Source organism: Prionailurus viverrinus, chromosome X (genome assembly GCF_022837055.1).
Source record: "Prionailurus viverrinus isolate Anna chromosome X, UM_Priviv_1.0, whole genome shotgun sequence".
Taxonomy (NCBI): Eukaryota; Metazoa; Chordata; class Mammalia; order Carnivora; family Felidae; genus Prionailurus; species Prionailurus viverrinus.
The window spans coordinates 89,756,922-89,780,114 of NC_062579.1; the positions used below are offsets into that span (position 1 = coordinate 89,756,922).

Sequence of the window (23,193 nt, forward strand, 5' to 3'; positions counted from 1 at the left end):
ATGTTTAGTAACATCAGGAACATCCAGTCTGAGAACCTCTGCGTATACCAGGTGGGTTTATCAAATACATAGTGAAAAGATTCACAGCAAAATGTTTAAGACGAACTCATATCCAACTTTCTTTTTTTTCTGGCAAACGTAAGTAGTTCGTGTGGGTGGCAATCTTAGCTTAGATTTAGTATTAATAATCACAAAAGGAAAAAAAATAACATAATGATACAAACTATTTTCCTTGAAACAGTTTGCAAGTTAGTATGTCTTTCCAGAATGGGTTGCCAAGAAAATTACAGATTTAGGCGATTGGCCCAATTAATATAAATCCTCTTTCCCTACCACATCCCATTTTCTTAAATAAAAGTCAGGAACTTACCAAATGAGAGAAACTACAAATCATCTGCAATGCATCTAGCTAAACTGATAATCAATGGCCTTTACTATTCTTCTAGAAAGTGCTTTTGTCAGAACATCAAGTTCAAACTCTGTATAGTCACACCACGCTTTTCAAAGTGTGCTTCTAAATGTGCAGATTTTAAAAGTGGGGGGAAACTGAGGCTCTTATTTATCTATTTTCTAAATACATCATTTGATGTTGCAGCAGAAACTACATTCATGGTCTCACTGGCAAAACCAGTGCTCCCAGGGCAGTGAAATGTAGCCCTTACCTTCTTTAGCAACTCTGTTTCTCCTGAGATCCTCACCCGTTAATGCATGTTATGTTATGTCAAGGGCCATACCTGATCACACATCCAGCAAACAATTCTAGATTCTAAGTATAAGGGCACTTATAACAACTTGCAATCGAAGGAGGTAACCTTTGTAAACGTAAAATGATGTCATAACTGCTAGGCTGATTATTTCACTTTTCTGTTCTCAAATGTGAGCACTAGATATAGCCCATTTCCAAAACACAGCCGCAAACGTCAGCATGTGCTAATTCACTGTATCTGCCTCCACTCTCAGCTTCTCCATTCAATTTTCTTCGCACACTAATTCCAGCCTGCAAGTGAGTAAATGAGCCCCAGTATGGGAGCTGCTGGGGCAACTGCATGGGGGGAAGGCGACATCGCTGAGAAAATACGTGGTACTGTGTGAAACCAACTTAAGTGAACTAATCTCCAGCCCACAGAAAAGGAGTCTCTTTTTTAACCACCTGGTTTGTAAACGCTGCTTCTCGATGGCTTATACAAATAGGAGATGTGCAGTAAGAAATTCTGACTTCTTTAAAAAAAAAAAAATTAAAAGCAGGTGCCCCTCCCAACAGAGGCCGTTTTAAACCCCAGATTCCCTCAGTTCCCATCCAATGTGCTTAGTAAACAGCCTACACTAACTTGAGGGACTACCCCAAACCACCAGAATCCTCCCTGAGTACAATAAAAGATGAACATCCCAGTTTGCAGATGGAGAAATGGAAGCAGGCATCAAACGTCCCACCCACTCTCTGTCTCCTCTTTCTCAGGCCTGCTCAGCAGTGGAGGAAGAATCAGATTTAGGGCCATGTGCTAGGATCGCACACAAACATACACACGGACATACATAACATACATTTCAAGTGGCTGTGGTTCTTAGAGTAAGTTATTGAAACCTAGAGAGAAACTTTTGAGTTCCTTAGCTAATATACTAGAGGATCATTCCCATCAATTTCGGTTAGCCGTAGGCTAGACCGTAAGCTTCCAAGAAAACCATTAGTCAACTGTGATTAAACCAAAGAAGCCAAGACATCCAGAGATGAAGACGTTCGGAGCGGAGTTAAAAGCTTCGAGGAAGCCGAGTGTGCTCCTGACTCGGGAGCCAGCAGCGAAGCCTCCCAAGTTAGAAGATTCTGAGGGAGGGATGGGTTGCGAGGCAGAAACCAGAAACTGTTAGAGGGCAAGAGACAGTGGGGCCGAGGCGAACAGAGGGACCCCAGACCGTCAGGGCAGCGACAGGGAAGCCCGAACGAGAAGATCTTGGAGGGATAACAAAGAAGCAAAGGAAAACTGGGTTCGGGGGGGGGGGGGGAGTCCTGAAAGAAGCCAGGCGTCTGGCGGAGCCAGCGAGTCCGGGAGGTAGGGATGAGAAGGTGCAGGGATGAGCGCGCACCCGCACGCGAGAGAAAAAGAAGGGGGGGTGGGGGGCGTGCAAAGAGCCCAGCTGGTCCCCTGTCCCTGCGCCCCTGGTGCAGATCGCAACTCCTTACCCCGCACCGCCTCGCCGCGCCGGGTCCCGGAGGCGAGGAGGTAGCTGATGGAGCCCCTGCGACTTCAGGACCCTGCCTCACCTTGTTTGCCGCGTCCCCGCGTCCCGCCGCCCGTCAGCCCGCTGCTGCGCTCGGAGGGCCAGAGAGCGAGTCGCGCGGCGCAGCCGGGGCTCCGTCCGGCTGCGAGACACCAGCCCCCGCACCTCCGCACCCCCTGCTCGCCCCGGTCACTTCGCCGTCGCGCAGGCGGAGAGCGCGGACCCTAACCCGAACGCCGCTCCACTTATTTTCGAAAGTCCCCGTTCCAGGCTTCCCCGGAATGGGAGCTGAGCTGCTGCGGCCGCAGCGGCAGAGCCTCCGCCTGACCTCACCGGGGGGTGGGGTGGGGGGAGAGAGGGGGCGGGAGCCCGGTTAAGGAGGGGAGGGGGGTGGGGGGAGGGAGCGCGCGGGCGGGGGAAACATGGCGGCGGGGGTGGCCCCGGCGGCGCCTGCGCGGGAGGCGGGAGGGGGGAGCTGGGGCTAGGACCGTGTGTAGGGTCCGAGCAGAACTCCTCCCCCACCGCCTGCGCGCGGCGAGGGTGGGCCCGGGCCGGGGCGGGGGGTGGGGGCGGGGACCGCCAAGTGGCCCTCGCGCTTCCGAAACCGGGACGCCCGAGTTTGAGCACACATGGCCTCTAGTGCCCGGGAGGCAGGAGAGGTGAAAACTGTCAAGTACCCGGGGCCGGCAGCGCGCGCGCCCCGGGTTGGCCACTCGAGCAGGAGGCCAGCCGTAGTCTCGGCCCGTCACAGTCACCGAGGGCCCGGGAGCCGGGGTGTGCCCTGGCAGCGGTGCCGCCTGCACCTCGGCGGGGCGCGCACCTCCAAACAAGCCTTCTGGTGCGATGAGCGCTCCCTCGCTTCCCCACCCCCCCCCACCCCCCGCACGGGAGTACAGACTATGAAGAAACAGGAAGAATAACAACAAATACGGCAGTTTAACATTTTGCTGAGCGTTTACTACGAACCACGCGCTGAACTATTACCAATTCGCTTAACTCTCACCGCTGCTCCGCGAGGTGCACATGATCGTTATCTCCATTTTGCAAGTGAGAAAACTGAGGCGTAAAGGTCAAACGAGTTGCGAAGGTTACGCAATGAGCAAGGGACAGAGCAGGACCCGGGATCCCGAGCAGTGTGATGCCAGCGCCCAAGCCCTCCGCCACCAGGCTCCCAACAAAAACCCCAGTCAAGCCTGTTTTTCCCCTTGCAGGTCTATTCATTGCTTGCCTTCCAGAAGGTTACAGCCTGAGGCCACCTTCTTACGCCTCTCCCTTTGCCTTGTCTCCTTGTAATTCCAGGCTCCTCCTCCGAAAAATAATGGGAGCTTGCTGTTAACAGCCAGTTTACTCACTGTTTTGTTTTGTTTTGTTTTGTTTTGTTTTGTTTTGTTTTGTTTTGTTTTCTTAAGGAAGTGACGGGGGCATTGTGGGGACTAGCTCTTTATATTTCCTAATATTTCTCACTTTGCCTACCGGTAAACGGAGCAGGTATCTGAGATCTCAACATTGCTGACTTGGTGTTTCAAATTCCATACACTGAAATTCTAGCAGCGGATTGTAGGTAACTTCGAAAATAATCAGCTGCTGGAAAACTTTCTAGAACTAAAGATATGACCACATCGTAAGGCTTTATCAAACTGGTGAAGAGACTCCAAATACACATGGAATTTGCACTGCTATCTTTTATCCGTCAGTATTTTCCACGCAATTCATATTTGTTAACCGGAATGCATTCATGGGCTTCTCCACCATGCTTATTCATTAATTATCATATATGTATATTACACACAAAACGCCTATTATGTGGAAAGCACCTGTTAGAGAAGGTTACAATCTCACTGAGGAGATATGTTTAAAGCAATTCATTTTGGCATATATTAAAAACCTGGCACATAGGTTAAAAATAGCCCAAAACTACACATCCAAGTCATTGTGTCATCCCTGCCATAAAAAAAGGTCCAAGTGGGGTTGTTTAACAGTAAGTTCTCAAACAGAAAAGACAGGAAAATGGATCATCAGCTGTGGCCTCCACGGCCCTTATTCACCGGATGCGAAAACCCTTCGTGATGCATACCAAGAATAGAATTAATTATAGAATCTGAATTTGAACGATCGGATAGGAATAAGATATCATAATTACACTTACTCTGTAGGATTTATTTGCTGTTTGGGTTAGGATATTTTGAGTAGCTAATCCACTGGACAGAGCACTCTAATTTGTGGTTATAAGACACTAATGTGCTATGTGACATTGTTAGCCCCATCAACTCTCTGAGTCTGTTTTCCTGAATTTACAAAAAAAAAAAATTTAATGCTTATTGATTTTTGAGACAGAAAGAGACAGAGCACAACGGGGTGACGGGCAGAGAGAGAAGGAGACACAGAATCTGAAGCAGGCTCCAGGCTCTGAGTTGTCAGCACAGAGCCTGACACGGGGCTCAAATCCATGAACCAGTGAATCACGACATCATGACCTGAACCAAAGTTGGACACTTAACCAACTGAGCCACCCAGGTGCCCTGTGTTTTCCTGAATTTAGGGTGGGGATAATAAAGATATTGACCAGACTTGCTGACTGCATTTTTCTGGATTTCAGATAAAACAAGGCATGTGAAAGTACCTTGTAAACATGTAAAAAAATATATGTGTGTGTGTGTGTATGTGTGTGTGTGTGTGGCGAATGTCAATGTAAAATATCAGACTAGTCACTACAAGCTAGAGATGTAATTATGAAGGATTTAACATGTTAACCTGTACCCAAAAATGTCAAGAACTAAGAAAAGCATTTGAAATACAACTGTATGGTAAAAAATCTGAAGAATGGGGAGATACGACAGGGATTCGGGAAATAAGAAAACAATCAAAAGAAAATACTGGTGAAAAGAATACAGAAAAGGCTAATGGCTGTTATGGGCTGAATTGTGTCTCCCTCTTCAAATTCATATGTTTAATCGTAACCCCCAATACTTCAGAATGCAGTTTTATTTGGAGATGAATTCTTTAAAGAGGTAATTAAATGGAAATGGAGTGTTTAGGGTGGGCCTTAATCCAACGTGACTGTTGTCCTCATGAAGAGGAGATCAGGACACATACACACTCGCACACAGAGAAAGGACCATGTGAGGATACAGTGAGACGTTAACAAGCCAAGGAAAGAGGCCACTGAAGAGACCAAACTTTGATCTTCAACATGTAGCCTCTATGAGAACTGTGAGAAGAGAAATTTCTCTTGCTTATTGTTGTTTAAGCCATGCAGTCTGTGGTGCAGCTCTACCCAACTAATATCAGGGCAAACATTTTAAATGCTGGCTGGAGTATCCCCTGTACGAGTCGTTGTTAACTGCCACAAACCTGGTGGCCAGCCTAAAAGTACACACAGTTGTTGCCGCTTCCATGGGTCAGGGGTCCAGGCAGGGCCGAGCTGGGTGCACTGCTCAGGGTCTCACAAGGCTTCACGAGCAAGGTGTCAGCCTGCCTGCATTCACACATGGAGTTCAGAGTCCTACTTCCAAGCTCATTCACGCTGTTGTCTGAATTCAGTTCCTCGTGGTTGTAGGATTGAGACTCTCAGCACTTACAGGCTCCGGAGACTGCCCCTCTCCATAGGCAGTTTCTAACATAGGCAGTTGCTTTGTCAAGGTCCGCAGGAGAGCTCTCAAGTCCAGAAGGGACGTTAATTCCATCTTCAAAATCTCTTCACCTCTGTCATACAATGTAACCTAATCGTCAGAATGATCTCACAGCATACTACCCTGAAGGGGAGGGGAATATATGGGGCATCTACACCACACACCTAGAATCTTGGAGGTCATCTTAGAATTCTGCCTACCACACCCTCCAAAGTTTTGATGGCACCAGTTTAATTATATACTTGCAAAAATTCACCAAGACAGAGGCCACACAGGCAGATGTGGACACACACGTACACACACACACACACACACACACACACACCCCAAAGAGCACAAAGCCATGGCTGATGCCTAGTCCCTCAAGACACATTTGTGAACCTGCTGTGTGCCTAACAGAGGTTAAACCCAAGAATTACAATTATGTTAACTTTGATTAAAGGACAGACGGAGGGGCGCCTGGGTGGCTCAGTCAGTTAAACGTGTGTGTGTGTGTGTGTGTGTGTGTGTGTGTGTATACATGTATGTATATTATATATACACATATATAATATTTATATATTATATTTATATGTTAATATATTATATAAATATATTTATATGATATATAATATTATTATATAAATATATACATAAATACATTTATAAATATTAATATAATATATATTGTATATATTATATATAACATATTATATATAATATATATCATATATAATATGTTATATATATAATATATATGTTTCATCGTAATATACATATATGTATATATACAATATATCCCAATATATTATATATATTATATAGTGTGATGGAGGTAGGGTTATGTGTTTGAACACACAAAGAAAGAAATACACACTTGGTGAGTGAAGAGAAACCAACATGCTCCCACCCCCTTAGTCAGATAATGAACTCTAGAATAAGTGAGCTGTTAACTGGGCTTCAAGGAGAGGCCAAGCTGGAGCTGGAAGAGTCAGAGGGAGGAAAGGATCTAAAGTATCTGTACAGGTTTTCTAGCATCAAAGGTGACCCTAGCCATAAGCTACTCTAACTCTGTGTGGGGGCCTTTGAGAAGATTCTAAGCCTGCCCTCTTCTGTCAAAACTTTGCAGAGCTGACTTCTCAGCACAGGTCCTATGCATTTAATACTTACAGGAGCTCGAATTTGAGGGGTTAGGAATCAAAACTTTACTGGGGACTCTATAAGCATAGGATTCTACAAATAAAGCTATCAGATAAGTTCCTGTCTTAACCTAGATGCTCCAGCCAACTCTACAGAGAACTGCACCTACGGAGACCCCCACATGCACAAAGGGTCCTCAGTTTCTATGTCTCAACTGACTTCTTACTCTGTCTTCAAACAATACACGAGTCTCCCTTTTAACTTGCCCATTCGTCACCCTCTGGCTGCAATCCCTCTCTCCTTCCTCCTTCCATTCATACCAAAAGACAATCATGGGTACATGCCTGCAGTGGGAAAGAGCTTGGTGCATTTGCCGAACGAAAGAAGGCCAGTGAGTACCGAGGGAGCGGAGGAGAACGTGGTGAAGTCGGAGATGCTGGCAAAGGCTAGATCCTGTGGGGCCTTGCAGGCCACAGTGAAGAGTTTGGAATTGACTTCAAGTGCAAATTAATACCATTGACGGGCTTTAAGCATGAGAGCGATAAGAGGCAATGTATGTTTTAGAATCACCATGGCTTCTCTGAGTTGGCCGTGGGCAAAAGCCAAGCAGAGAGATGGGTGAGAAGGCTGAAGTAGGCAGACAAGCAATGACGCAGCTTAGGATAGGGTGGTGGCAATAGAGACAGACAAAAGGCACAGGATTAAAGGTCTACTAAAGAGGATGACCCAGCAACTAGGAAGACCCATTCAACTAGATGAAAGACGATGTCATTTAATAAGTTGGGGAAGATCGGAGCAAGGTTTGGGGGGAAGGGTGTTGCATAAAAAGTTCCTTTTTAGGGGCACCTGGGTGGCTCAGTCGATTAGGCATCCACTCTTGATTTGGGCTCAGGTCATGATCTGGTCGTGAGATTGAGCCCCGCGTTGGGCTCTGCACTGACCATGTGGAGCCTGCGTGGAATTTCCTCTCTCCCTCTCTCTCTCTGTCCCTCCCCCATGCTCTCTCTCAAAATAAATAAACTTAAAAAAAGAAAAAGTTCCTTTTTAGACATGTTACATTCGTAAAATCTTCAAGGGGAGAAAACAAGCAGGCTTCTACAAGAAGTAGTGTATAACTGTTATCTGTCTCTCCACCGACATGCTACAACATGATATATATAACAACCTGGGTGAATCTCAAAATAATAATCCTAAGTGAAAGATGCCACACGAAAAAAGGTACGTGATTCCATTTATATAAAATTCTAGAAAATCAAAATGAATTTATAGTGACCCAAAGCAGATCAGTGATTGCCTGGGGCTGAGAATAGGGAGTGAGGGGAAGTAAGAATGACAAAGAAGTACAAGGAAACTTTTAACGGTGACTCATATGTTCATTATCACCATTGCAGTGATGGTTTCACCCGTGTAGACAAACGTCAATATTTATCAACTGTACACTTTAAATGCACGCAGTTCACTGTATGTCACTTGTATCTCAATAAAGCTGTTACAAAATCAGTCACATGCCTGGACAAACTGCACTGTCTCTATTTTATTCTCTTTCTGAGAATAAGAATATAAAAACAGGGATACAGTCAAGATCCAGGAATGGATTAGAATCAGAGACTGAAAAGTTGGCAGGACGATCTCCATCTTCTGTCTCTATGTTATCCAGGAATCTACTTCATTATTCTCTCTTATTATTTTGGCACTTTATGCTTTCCTGGCTGCATGGTAGGATATGATTGGCCACAAACCCTTAGGTTATATCTCCCCTATTCTATATCTCCTCCTGTTCAAGAGACCAACCACACTGAAGCTAGGATCTCTAAAACCCAGTTCCATAGTCCATTGGAGTGTCTCTGATTGGCCCCTTTTTTATCAGGTACTGACTTCTGGATCCATGAACTAATCTCTGGCCCACATGGAATCTAGACTAGATGGGAAAAATCTTAGCCTCACCATTAAGAATTTGGGAAAATGGGACCACCTGGCTGGCTTAGTCACTGGACCATGAGACTCTTGATCTTGGGGCCGTGAGTTCAAGCCCCACGTTGGGCATGGAGCTTGCTTAAAATAAATAAGTAAGTAAGTAAGTAAATAAATAAATAAATAAATATGTTTATTTAAAAAAATTGGGGGAAATCGTGGTCATGACTTTAGGCACGATTGGAGCTGCAGGGAATTCATATAAACACTGTTTGTTGTAGCTATTGATACGGATATTGGAAATAAATTCCCAACATCAGGAATGTGGTTAAATACATTTTAAGAGTATATAACTGAATAATTCAGTCTTTCAAGGTGATATCTGCTTTTATGTATTGAAATGGAAAGAGGTTCGTGATAGGTTGCCAAACAGTATGTATGATACCAACACAATATACACATATAGGTACATCCAGAGAAAACTATACAATGAAATAGTACCAGTAATTATCCACTGCTGTGTAGGAATATGGGTGTGATTATGTTCTTTCGTTTGTTTGTACTTTATGATTTTTCTATACTGAGCATGGAAGAAGAAAACAATGTGATTTTGCTTTTCTGATAGAAAAGGCTTCAGAGAAAATCTGATGCAAAGTCCTGTTTTAGCCACGTCATTTTTAAATAGGACTGTACCCACCAGAGCTGGAAAGTAGAGCAGTTGGGATGCCTGGCTGGCTCAGTCAGTAGAGCAGGCCACTCTTGATCTGGGGCTTGTGAGTCAGAGCCCCAAGTTGGGTGTAGAGATTACTTTAAAATAATATCTAAAAAACAAAAACAAAATAAAACAGGGCAATCGTAACATATTTACAGAGAGATGGTGGTTAAAACAATGGAAAGAATTAAGAAAACTCAGGGGAACTCAGTCTCACAGAAGTCTTAGGTGCCCGGAGACACCAAAAGAACAATGGAAAAGAAAAGAGGCCACCTCCAAGTAAGAAACAAGAACACAGCAGAACCAAAGGAGAATCAGGTGTGCTATAACCATAGACGTGAGAGTGGAGGGGAACATGGTAACACTCTCCAGGTAGAAGTGTCCAGAGCAACTGTTGAAGTTTAAAGCTTCAGATGCCTTTTTAAAGACTTATCACAAGGGGCGCCAGGGTGGTTCAGTCAGTTAAGTGTCTTGACTTCGGCCCAGGTCACGATCTCACGGTTTGTGAGTTCGAGTCCCGCATGGGCTCAACACTGACAGTGCGGTGCCTGCTTGGGATTCTCTGTCTCTCTCTGTCTCTCTCTCTCTCTCTCTGTCTCTCAAAATAAATAAATAAACCTTGAAGATTTACCATGCTATTACCATATAACGTAGTGTCCTCTTTCTCAAATGCATATCTAAATATGTCACTTATCAGTTCAAAATTGGCTCCTTCTTTGCACATTAGACCCACAGAAATCACAAGACCAGTGCTGGAAGGGAACTCAAAGATCATTTTGTCTTCAACCTTGATTTCACTGATAAGAAGAGTGAGGCCCAGAGAACTAAACCGATTTGCCTTGGGTCACACAACCGGTGACTTAAATCGAGTTAAAGTTTTTCAGCTGTCTGTGCTGAAAGGGCATGCAGGTAAATGAAGCCTCAGATATTCTGCTAAACTCACTTTGTCAGCAGTTTCGAGTTTCCTCGTTTGCCCACCTTTTCCTTCCCTGTAGCTCTGAATGGCCTACTCTGTTCGCCCCCCCCCCCTTGCCACCTTCCCCTCTCCTTTCTCCTGAACCTGGTCATCTTAAGGTAAGTGCTTCATTTTGCCAGGTCTCTGTTCCGATCACCATACTAGGAAGCCTTCTTCTTGCCATCTTAGCAAACAGCTTCTCCTCTGACCAGACTCAGCTCCAGTGTCAGTTTCCCTAAGAAGCATTTCCTGTCCGTCCAGGTGGCAATGCACACACACCTTTGGGCAGTGGTGAAGAGCAAAGTTTACTTGGGTTTGAATCCAAGCTCTGCCGCTCGCTGTGACCTTGGGCAAATTACTGAATCTCTTTTTGCCCATTTACAGTATTCAGTAAAATGGGAATACTAGTAATTCCTTATCTACAGGATTCTCCTGAAGGCTGAATAAGTCATTATACATGAATACACTTAGAACAGTGCCTGGTCCTTGGGGTTTCTGGGCGGCTCAGTCAGTTAAACGTCCGTCTCTTGATTTCATCTCAGGTCATGATCCCATGGTCATGGGATGGAGCCCCGTGTCAGGCTCCGCGCTGACAGCACTGAGCCTGCTTGGGATCATCTCTCTCCTCTCTCTTGGCCCCTCTCTTGTTGTATCTCTCTCCCTCTCTTTCCCCCTCTCTCAAAATAAATAAATAAACGTAAACAAAAGAATAGTGCCTGGCCCATAGGAAGTGCTACCTAAGTCTTGGACGTCATCATTATCTAGAAGCTACTTCTCTTATCAGAGTACCTAAAACACCTTCTGGTATTTTTTACATGTCTGCCACTTCTTAACTAGACTGTAAGCTTCCTGATGTCAGGAATAAGGGTGATAACGAGGGTTTAACAAATACTTGTGGGATAAATAAATATATCTAACAAACAAGTAATCCATACTCTAAACAAACTAGGCCTAGAGTAAGACTGTTACAAAAACAAATACATTGGAGAAAGTAATGTCTGCCCATCCTTGCTCTTTTTAAAAAAAAAAAATTCTTTTTAATGTTTATTTATTTTTGAGAGAGGGGGACACACATACAGAGTGGGAGCAGAGGAGAGACAGACAGAGAGAGAGAGAGAGAGAGAGAGAGAGAGAGAGACAGAATCCGAAGCAGGCTCCAGGTTCCGAGCTGTCCGCACAGAGCCCGATGTGGGGCTCAAACTCATGAGTTGTGAGACCATGACCTGAGCCGAAGTCAGATGCTTCACCGACTGAGCCACCCAGGCGCCCCTGCACATCCTTGCTTTAAATATCAAACCCAGCAGGTACATTTGAGTCAATGTCAATTTACAAAACTGTCATACAGTTGTTCAATTCTGTTAGGGGAATGTAGAAAGCGAAAACATGCTATTCTACCACAGCCGGCCTTCGAAAGGGCTTCCATTTCCCGTTTTCCACGCTGGCAGGTGAGCCCTCCTGAACACCTTCTAACATGGGCAAGCCTTCCACCTTCTCTCACTCTTCCCTAATTCATCAATGGGATAATAACACTCAGTAAACATGTCACAAATTGTGACGATTCACAAATTAACGTCACTAACGTGCTTGAAGATGAAATGTGGAGCATCGCAAACTATTTTCGCCAGGGTTTGCCATCTTTATTCTTGGCGACAGTGAACGTGAACACGGGAACTTTGTCTATAAGGGGGCTTGGCTTCTATTTCTTCGGGTTAACTTTCTGCCGCCGTAACATGGCATTTCCTTCTTACGGACTAGCCTTGCTATTTCAGGGCCAAAATAGGCAGCAAGAACTCCTTGGGAGCAGTGGTCCGTCCCACTTTCATAAACCTGACGGTGTTCGGGATCTCCTCTTATGGTTAGGTGGGACCCGAGCAGCATCTGATCCTGTTTCTTCCTCTAATCCCTCACCCCGGACAAAGTCTCCATCACATCCGCAGATGCTGATCTGTTACAGTAACTGATTCGACTCAAAAGCCAAACATTTACTAACCAGCAGGGAGGACTCCTCATGCTCGCTAATGGTCAGAGCACACCTTAGCCGTGTCTTCTGATTAGCCTCAGCCTTCGCTGACATAGACAAATTAAAGAAGTCTTGGGGCGCCTGGGTGGCTTATTCGGTTAAGCATCCGACCTCGGCTCAGGTGATGATCTCACGGTTCGTGAGTTCGAGCCCCGCATCAAGCTCTGTGCTGACAGCTGGGAGCCTGGAGCCTGCTTGGGATTCTGTGTCTCCCTCTGCCCCTCCCCCACTCATGCGCGCGCGCGCGCGCGCGCGCGCGCTCTCTCTCTCTCTCTCTCTCTCTCTCAAAAATAAATAAACACTAAAGAAAATTAAAAAGAAGCCTAGAGCAGTGCCAGCCAATAGACATATAATGTGAGCCCCAGATGTTAGCCACAAATGCAATTTTAAATTTTCAAGCAGCCACACTTTTAAAGTGAAAAAAAACGGTGACATTAATTTAATAACATATTGCATCTAATGCAATAAAACAAAACGATTTTTTTTCAACGTTTTATTTATTTTTGGGACAGAGAGAGACAGAGCATGAACAGGGGAGGGGCAGAGAGAGAGGGAGACACAGAATCTGAAACAGGCTCCAGGCTCTGAGCCATCAGCCCAGAGCCTGACGCAGGGCTCGAACTCACGGACCGCGAGATCGTGACCTGGCTGAAGTCGGACGCTTAACCGACTGCGCCACCCAGGCGCCCCAACGATTTTTTTTTTTTAGCATGTAATCATTACAAAAAACAATCAACGAGATATTTTCCATTCCTCTTTTTTGGAGCAAGTCTTTGAAGTCTGATGTGTATTTCACACTTAGAACACATCTCAGTTCAGACTGGCCACATTCCAACTGCTAGATAGGCAGGCACACGTGGCTAATGGCTAGAGGTCTAGAGATCTGGTTTACTGACCCAAAGTAAGCTGAAATTACATATATATGTGGAATTCTGTGTATAAAATATACCACCGAATGGTCTCCAGCACTACCGCCTTCACACAGTACCCTCTGAGTGCAGGAAATGACACGGGAAAATGCAAGTTTTTGTCATCTACACATCAGAGGGTCTTCCACATACTGCTTATAAACTACAATGGCATCGTGCAGTAATATGCTACAGTAGCAAATGTTACGTAGAAAACCTATGAACATCGTAAAGGATTTGGATTGCACGCACAAGCCAGCTATTACATTTCCGGCCAATTACCCACTGAGTGTACCGAGTTAAGAACAGAGGACATTTTGTGAATAATAGCCATGCGTTGTCTGAACGTGTGAAGGTTTGGACTCACGGAAGATTTATAAGAAAACCAATGTGTATTACTCTCGAGTACATAGAGAAATGCAAATTAGATTGGCAAAGAGTTGGTCGAAGCCCTTGACAGACCTCTATTAATCCGAATTCTTTCCCATACGCTGTTTCCACTGTCTAAGCACACCATTCCCCGGTGCTGTCTCCTAGAAAACTTCTGCTATTCTTCAGGTGTCTCTTAATGTTTTGCTCCAGGAGACTTTTCCTCATATTCCAGACTACACCGGGGATTTCTGAACTATGGCCACAGCACGCTGTACTCGTCAAATCATATCATCACGTGAACGCAAACCCTTCTTCGTCTTCTTACTAGAATGTAAGCCCCACGAAGGGATGGACTGGTTCTGTTTTGTTTGTTACTGAATCCCAGTGTTTCAAATGAAGCCTGGAATATTGGGAGTGCACGAATAAATACTATGTACTCAATACTATCATCATTGGCTCAAGTCACTACGTAAGTATGCGATGTGAAGCAGTCACTATATGAGCATAGCAATTATACCTAAAAGAGTGCATCCATAGTGTTCATTCTTTTAAGGACTTTAGATTCTCCTGATACAATCTTGTTTATAATACTGATGTTTTTGGCAATGCTTTTATTTTTCCATCAAAAGGGCAAAATCTCAGTTTCGGTCTACGTGGTCTCAGATTCTCCATCCGTCAGTTACACTTTAACGAGGCGATTCCATATTGTAATGAGATTGTCCTTGAAACTTCATACCAGCCACTTCTAAAGTTTCAGAATGTGACTTATCTACCTACCTGAAGAGTTTTAAGCTATGCATCTCTTTTTGACTCCGGCCCTATGTACTTTAAGCCACCTAAATGCAGAGTTTGGGTATAAATCCCACATTTGTACATTCAAGATAGAGGAAAGCGTGTTTCAGTTACATTTGAATTTTCCTGGTACATTTGGGAATTTTTTTTTTTTTTTAGCAACTATTTCCTTACACTACAAAATATGTACAACCAGGAGCTCCTCCTGTAAGTAGCCACACACAACTTGCTCCTCTCACTCGTCACCCCAACCAACACACCAGCCTTCCCCTGCCATTCTTTGGGTTTGACGTCCACTGCTGTTCCCTGATTACAATCACTAACGACGGCTAATATTTGTTGAGTGCTAAGGTGCTAGAGCCTTCACAAACAGTATTTCATTCAATCCCCGCAAGAATCCCACGTGGCAAGTGCCATCGGCATCCTCGTTTCAGAGGCACAATCTGAAACACAGGATGTTGGCTCACTTTCCTAAGGATTCACAGTGATTCAGAGGCAGAACTGGGCTTTGATCCTAGGCAGGGCGGCTCTGGAGTCTATGTTATAGCATTTTGATTAAATGTGGACATTCTGGTGGCACCCAGGGGAGGGCTCCCGTCTGCCCTGCTCTGGCCTTATCAGTGGAATAGGGGGGAAAAATGATATTTTTACTCATGATACCTGGGTATATAATAAATCATTGTGCTGTATGCCTTGAACTTACACATGTCTCAATAAAGCCGGAAAAACCTTTTTTTTTTTTTAATGAAACGTTGAATAGATACAGTGACAATGCTAATTAGTTTTTTTCAATTTTGGTTTCTCCATTATTCCTCTTCCTAAACTACATTCTTATGTATTTGGAAATCACTGTGACAGATTTTTCCCAACATAAAAGTTATATACAGGATCTTTATTCCCATATTCTTTGTTATTGACAGCCTCCCCCCCCCCCCCCACCGGGCTCAAACTTCATCTAAAAACTGAGTTATAGGCATGGGAAGGACTTTAGATATGATCCCACCTCTCCAACTTACAGGTAAAGATTCCAAGGTCAAGACTGAGTACGCCAGGCCTTTAGTTACTTCGTTAATATTGTTAGATAATTCCGGGTAATAAGTGTTGGGAAGAAAATAAAACAGAGAAATGGGATAGTGAGTGATCTGAGATGGGAGAAGGGCTACTTCTGAAGGGGTGGAGAGCAAACACTGCTCTAGGGAAGCAAAATTTGTACAGAGACCTGAATGATGAGAGGAAGCCATCCAAACAAAGATCAGAGGGAAAATTGTTCCAGGGAGGGAATGGCAAGCGAAAAGCCCTGAGGTGGAATGGATTTGATGCACTAAAGGAAGAGAAAAGAGCCAATTAGAGCTGAAGGATAGTACATTATCAGCCAAGAGATAGGGCATGATGTCATGAAAACAACATCATGTCGATGTAGAAAAAACAAAATCACTTAGGGCCTGTGGGCTGTGTCAAGAAATTTTAATATTATTTTTTTTAGTGTTTTTATTTATTTATTTTTGAGAGCAAGAGAGAGAGCACATGCAGGTGAGGGGCAGAGAGAGAGAGAGAGAAACAGAGAATCCGAAGCAGGCTCCAAGCTACCAGCCCAGAGCCCGATGCAGGGGTCGAACCCATGAACTGTGAGATCATGACCTGAGCCGAAACCAAGAGTTGGATGCTTAACCGACTGAGCCACCCAGGTGCCTCAAAATTTTAATATTATTCTGACTGCAGTAAGAAGCCATGGGAAAATTGGGAGCAAGGCAGTGATATGATGTGTCTCAGTATTTTAAATGGTAATAGTAAGTGATACTAAAACTTTAAATCAGCCTATGACAACAGCTGTAACTTATCATTAGCATTCAGGGGTTTACAGAATTCCCTGGCCATGAGTTGAGTTCATTTACTATCAGTGCTTTAAGAAAACAAGGGACACGTTTAGAAATCGTAACAATTACTCGGGGCGCCTGGGTGGCGCAGTCGGTTGAGCGTCCGACTTCAGCCAGGTCACGATCTCACGGTCTGTGAGTTCGAGCCCCACGTCGGGCTCTGGGCTGATGGCTCAGAGCCTGGAGCCTGTCTCCGATTCTGTGTCTCCCTCTCTCTCTGCCCCTCCCCCGTTCATGCTCTGTCTCTCTCTGTCCCAAAAATAAATAAACGTTAAAAAAAAAAAAAAAAAAAAAAAAAAAGAAATCGTAACAATTACTTTAATAGCAATGGCCCCACTGAATCACATCTCCCTGTACCCATTACCTTCCTGTAGCCCTCCAACGCATTGACTTTGACCTTGGCCTCCCACATTGACTCAGTGACTTCCCCGGCCAATGTACATGAGCAAACAAGTCACAAGCAGAGGCCTGGAACGCATTTAGGCATTGGGGCTTGCTCTCCCTTGCTGGTGATAGAAGCTAGCAACCATGTGAAGAAGTTCAGGCTAGCCTACAGGAATGTGAGTGGCACTTGGCCCGGTTACGTCCATCATCCCGGCTGATAGCTGGCTAACCACCACGGGACATGAATAAGCCCAAACTCGGGAATAAGGCACGCCAACAGCTGGTAACGCAGGGACAAGCCCTCTCAGCTAAGCCCAGCCCAAACTGCCAGCTCACAGCAGAGTGAGCCAATCAAATGTTGTTGTTTTAAGCCATTTAATTTTGGGGTAATTGATCATACAGAAATGAGTAACTGAGGCAGCTATATAAATAGAGTCACATTTTAAAAAGCTCAGAAGTGTATCAAAATGTGTGCACCACCATAACTAAACTACTTTAAGTTATGCTTTGTAAAACCACCCAATCAATTTCAAAGGTGCTTAAGGCAGGGGCACAGGGGTGGTTCAGTCGGTCAAGCGTCAGACTCTTGATTTCGGCTCAGATCATGATCTCATCGTTTCATGGATTCGAGCCCCATGTCGGGCTCTGTGCTGACAGCGTGGAGCCTGCTTAGGATCTTCTCTCCCTTTCTCTCTGCCCCTCCCCCACTGGCACTGTCTCTGTCTCTCTCAAAATAAATAAACTTTAAAGAAAAAAAGGTGCTTGGAGCTCCTGGGCGGCTCAGTCAGTTAAACATCTGACTTCGGCTCAGGTCATGATCTCACAGTTCCTGAGTTCGAACCCCGTGTAGGGTCTGTGCTGACAGCTCAGAGCCTGGAGCCTGCTTCGGATCCTGTGTCTCCCTCTCTCTCTGCCCCTCCCCAACTCATGCTGTCTTTTTCTCTCTCAAAAATAAATAAATATACATTAACAAAAAGAAATTTAGGGGCGCCTGGGTGGTTAAGTGTCTGACTTCGGCTCAGGCCATCATCTCACAGTTTGTGGGTTCGAGCCCCACATCGGGCTCTGTGCTGACGGCTCGGAGCCTGGAGCCTGCTTCCGATTCTGTGTCTCCCTCTCTCTCTGCCCCTCCCCTGCTCGCACTCTGTGTGTCTCTCTCTCAAGATAAATAAACATTAAAAAAAAGTGATATCCAGTGAAAAAGTCTTTCCATTTATGTCCCATTCTACCTACTACCACCATCTCACATAACCATTGTTATTCATTTCTTTTGTATCCTTCTGGAGTTTATGATTTTGTTATTCAAGAACTCAATTAGGAAAAACATATATGTTCGGATGTAAACGTAGTAAAGGGGGCAAGAAAGAGAAGATATAATGGTATTTGTTAAAAGAGAACTCTTTCCGAGGAGCCTGGGTGGCTCCGTCGGTTGAGTGTCTTACTCTTGGTTTTGGCTCAGGTCATGATCCCAGGGTCATGGGATTGAGCCCCGAGTCAGGCTCCTTGCTGAGTGTGGAGTCTGCCTGAGATTCTTTCTCTCTCTCTCTTTGTCTCTCTCTGCTCCTCTCCCTCATTCACACATACACACTCTCTCTCTCTCTAAAATAAAATATTAAGAAAAAGAGAACTCTTGGGGTACCTGGGTGGCTCAGTTGGTTAAGTGTTCAACTTCGGCTCAGGTCATGATCTCACGGTTCGTGGGTTCCAGCCTTGCATTGGGCTCTGTGCTGACAGCTCAGAACCTGGAGCCTGCTTCAGATCGTGCCTCCCTCGCTCTCTGCCCCTCCCCCAGTCACTTTCTCTCTCTCTCGAAAATAAATAAATGTTAAAAAGAAAGAAAGAAAGAAAGAAAGAAAGAAAGAAAGAAAGAAAGAAAGAAAAAGAGAACACTTTCTGCACCGGAGGTTTGCCATTCTCTTTATTACCAACTTCTGGTTCGGTTTTATTAACTAACTCAATTGAAGAAGTATTTGTCACATCTTCTCTACAGTACGATTCTAGGTGCCGGCTATATATGCATGCCATATAAGAACATCAGCAAAATACTTTGGTGAAACCAAAAGCAGGTTTTAATGGGTGACCTTAATTGCACCATTAAATAATTTTTATAAACGTAGGATTCTCTACCCTAGAAATTGAAAATTTCCATTGAACATGTTAAAGGAAATTGAATATTTAGAAAACAGCTGGAAAGAGCCAACACGAAGTCAAAGAAAAGAAAAAATGTACGAAACTTGAGAAAACAGCTTTAGGAATGTCTATAGTTCCTAGCTTTCAGCCACCAGGAAGATGTCCAACCAAAACTAAGATTTAAGTGTCTTCAGGGAAAAAGGAGTTTCAACATTTAGCAGCAGCTCCGTTACTAAGAGAGTATCTGACCTAAATTCACAGAAGAACCACTCGTATTTTAAGTTACCTCATGCTACTCCATTTTTCAGGCTTATAAATATATTGGTGATGTGAGGGACACAAATGCATTTTAAAACAAAGACCACACAGGAATTTTAATATTAACTCGCATTGAGCTAACCAACTAAATAATGTATGTCCCAGGAGAAATCACAGCCCAAAGCAACTACACAACATTAAGCTGCGTAGAAAGCCAGAAGGCAGGCTAGGTCAGCTATGAGGTCACCACTTGCACTCATGGATCCCCCATTCCAGGCATTTGAAAGAAATTTTCACAACTGGAATCCGTTCAAACAAATATGTCCGCCATGCCTCCCGCTATCCTTCAGAGTTCAACATTTCATTTGCACGTGACTACTTTTCCACACATCGTTGTTAACTATGGTCAAGTTCTGACGTCAAAAGCAAGCAGGTCCTGGAAGTAGCTGTTTTCAAAATGCAGTTAATATATAGTTTCCCAACTCTGTGACTTTTTTTTTTCTATCATCCTTCTGACAGAACCAGGTGGGAGAAAAGGATAGAGATCCTATGAATGGAATAGTTTCAAAGGAAGCATGACAGAAGCAGGTGATACCCCTCAATGGAGTAAAATTCATGTAATTCATACTAGTAACCGTGTCAGGGTTCCAGAGAAACAGTACCAATAAGATAGAGAGAGGAGGAAGGGGGGGCCTGGCTGGCTCCTTCAGTAGAGCATGCAACTCTTGATCTCGGGGTCGTGAGTTCGAGCCCCACGTTGGGCATACAGCTCACTTAAAAATCTTAAAAAAAAATAAAAAACTAAAAACGAAACATATAGAGAAAGAGAAAGAGAAAGAGACAGAGAAAGAGGCGGCAGACTGGGGAGGCAAGGAACAGTTTATGTTTAAGCTCAAGTAAGTCTGCCGGCAGAATTCTTCCTTCCTGGTGGCAAGTCAATCTTTGTCCTATTAAGGCCTTGAACTGATTGGATGAGGCCCACTCACTGTGGAGAGTAATCCACTTTATTCAAAGTCTACTGGCTTAAACGTCGATCTCATCTACGAAACACTTTCACAGCAACATCTAGAGTAATATTTGACCAAATGTCTGCATACCATGGCCTAACCAAATGGACACATAAAATTAACCACCACAGGGGCATCTGCGTGGCTCAGTTGGTTGAGCGCCCGACTCCTGATTTCTGCTCAGGTCGTGGGATCGAGCCCTGTGTTGGGCTCTGTGCTGAGTGTGAAGCCTGCCTGAGATTCTGTCTCTCTCTCCCCCTCTGCCCCTGTCCCCTGCTCACGTGCTTTCTCTCTCTCTAAAATAAAAAATAAATTAAATTAACCACTGCAACAGTTAATCTTCCACAAATATTTGAACAATACAGATGCTCCTGAAAAGTGGTACATAAATAGGGTTTTTATAGATAGAGGCCCTATGTGACTTCTCAAACTAAAGTTGCTTTCCACCCGTACCTTGACCCTGCTGGTAGCCCCTAAGGCAATTTTTAAATATTTTTATTTATTTTTGAGAGAGAGAGAAAAGAGACAGAGAGAGAGAAGGAGAGAATGAGTGGGGGAAGGGCAGAGAGAGAGAGAGAGAGACAGAGGATCTGAAGCAGGCTCTGTGCTGACAGCAGCAAGCCCGACGCGGGGCTTGAACTCACGGACTGTGAGATAGTGATCTGAGCCGAGGTTGGACACCTAAGGGACTAAGCCACCCAGGCACCCCCCTGAGGCAATTTAAACACGGGCATACGACTCCATAATCGGTAGGTTCAGTGACCCAAGGCCTGAGCCCTGGAGGATTGATGGTTGAGAGAAGTATCACTCTTCTTAAACTGGCAGACGTGAAGTGAATACAGAGCATACGCACAGCCAGGGAGTTTTCTAAGCCCCGCCGGCTTTGTTCAGTCTAGAAAAGTGGCCTCCCACCTTGGATTCTTGCTCTGCATTCCAGTTCCTCGATGGGAGGCTCAATGCCTGCCCTGAACTTCAACTTACTTGACCGGAACCCAAACACTCCCTTTACCCTAAACTGGGGTTGCTTCAACCTACCAAGAGCAACCATCAGCCTGACGCTAAACATGTTCTTCAAGGCTGCAGTGGGGCACCTGGGGGGCTCAGTCAGTTAAGTGTCCAACTCTTGATTTCAGCTCAGGTCATGATCTCATGTTCTGTGGGGTCCGTGCTGTCAGGGCAGAGCCTGCTTGGGATTCTCTGTCTCCCTCTCTTTCTGCCCCTCCCCTGCTCTCTCTCTCTCTCACACACACACACACACATTTTCTCTCTCTCTCTCTCTCTCTCTTTTTCTCAGAAATAAACCAACATTTTAGGGGCGCCTGGGTGGCGCAGTCGGTTAAGCGTCTGACTTCAGCCAGGTCACGATCTCGCGGTCCGTGAGTTCGAGCCCTGCGTCGGGCTCTGGGCTGATGGCTCAGAGCCTGGAGCCTGTTTCCGATACTGTGTCTCCCTCTCTCTCTGCCCCTCCCCCGTTCATGCTCTGTCTCTCTCTGTCCCAAAAATAAATAAACGTTGAAAAAAAAAATTTAAGAAATAAACCAACATTTTAAAAAAGGCTGAAGTTTACTGCATCCCTTTTAACACTTAATTTGGGTTTTGTACCTAATTCTAATGTGTGTGTGTGTGTGTGTGTGTGTGTGTGTGTGTGTGTGTGTGTGGAGGGGGTGCGGTCATGGTCTCCCTCACACCAATAAGCAATTCTCCGGACACCAGCTGGGTGTCCTACAATTCAGCTCAATTCTGACACTAGCTACCCAGAGATAGCATCAGTCGCCACAAGCTGAGGGTTCACTCCCACAAGTCCTCCCCCTCAAGGTCAGGTTATCACTTGTGCTTCTGACCGACCAGCTAGAGATTGTAGAGGTCTCATTTCACGGGCATGACTCATTAAATCATTGACCACTGGTGATCGATTCAACCTCCAGGCCCTCTCCCCTCCCTGGAGGTCAAGGGGTGGGGCTGAAAGTTCCAACCCACTAATCATAAGGTTGGTTCACCAGGCAACCAACCCCCATCCTTAGGTGTGATCCCAAAGTCACTTCACTGACACCTTTATTGCTCTCCTCACAGGACATTCCAAGGGTTTTAGGAGCTCCGTGCCAGAAACAGGAAGACCAAATGTATATTTCTTATTAAAAAATCACAATATCGGGGTGCCTGGGTGGCTCAGCCCATGAAGTGTCTGACTCTTGATCTCAGCTCAGGTCATGATCTCATGGTTCTTGAGATCGAGCCCCGCACTGACAGCTGCAGATCCTGCTTGGGATTCTCTCTCTGCCCCTCCCCTGCTCGCATGCATTCTCTCTCTCTCTCTCTCTCTCTCTCTCTCTCTCTCTCTCTCAAAATAAATAAACATTAAAAAAAATCACAATATCGCAACACTATTTGGAATGCTTTCTCCCCAGCACACATTCCCTTTCGATTTCCTTATCCTTGGGAGCCAATACATAGACTGTTTAGTTCTCCTATTTTTTCCTGTCCTTCCTCACTGTTCTGTGGCTTCCCCACTGGCCTGGACCAGCTTGCATAGGTTATGGCAGTAGATGAAAAGGGTGGGGGGGGGGGGAGTAAAAGCGAATGATTCAATAGTAATATTAACAATCACACTTATCCATTACGCAAGGTAAGATTGATGAATATTTTTATAGAACTGAGTACATCCAGATTTGAGTGGGCATTCAGCTTATGAAACTGAATGAAAGAAATCTCATTTAAATTGGAGTCGGGAGGCCAGACAGGGGCGGTCTCCTGTGCTACCGCTAGTCAGAAATTACAAGCCCCCATCAAGAAGAGGTACACTGAGGCGCTTGGGTGGCTCAGTCGGTTAAGCATCCGACTTCTGCTCTGGTCATGTTCTCAGGGGTTCGTGAGTTCGAACCCTGCATCGGCTCTCTGCTGTCCACACCGG

General features: G+C 45.0%; 1 protein-coding gene across 10 annotated transcripts in view; it reads right to left on the reverse strand.

Moving 5' to 3' along the window:
- The window catches only part of KLHL13 (kelch like family member 13), a 427,026-nt gene that overhangs the window by 202,055 nt on the left and 201,778 nt on the right, over window positions 1–23,193 (reverse strand). For 4 of the 10 annotated variants that reach the window (XM_047844695.1, XM_047844699.1, XM_047844694.1 and 1 more), the window contains one exon: window positions 9,571–9,694. The gene's annotated coding sequence lies outside the window, so the exon portion shown is untranslated. Of the gene's footprint in view, window positions 1–2,176; window positions 2,564–3,217; window positions 3,239–9,570; window positions 9,695–23,193 lie in introns of those variants that run through there. The other 6 variants (XM_047844700.1, XM_047844696.1, XM_047844692.1 and 3 more) reach the window with 4 other exon arrangements.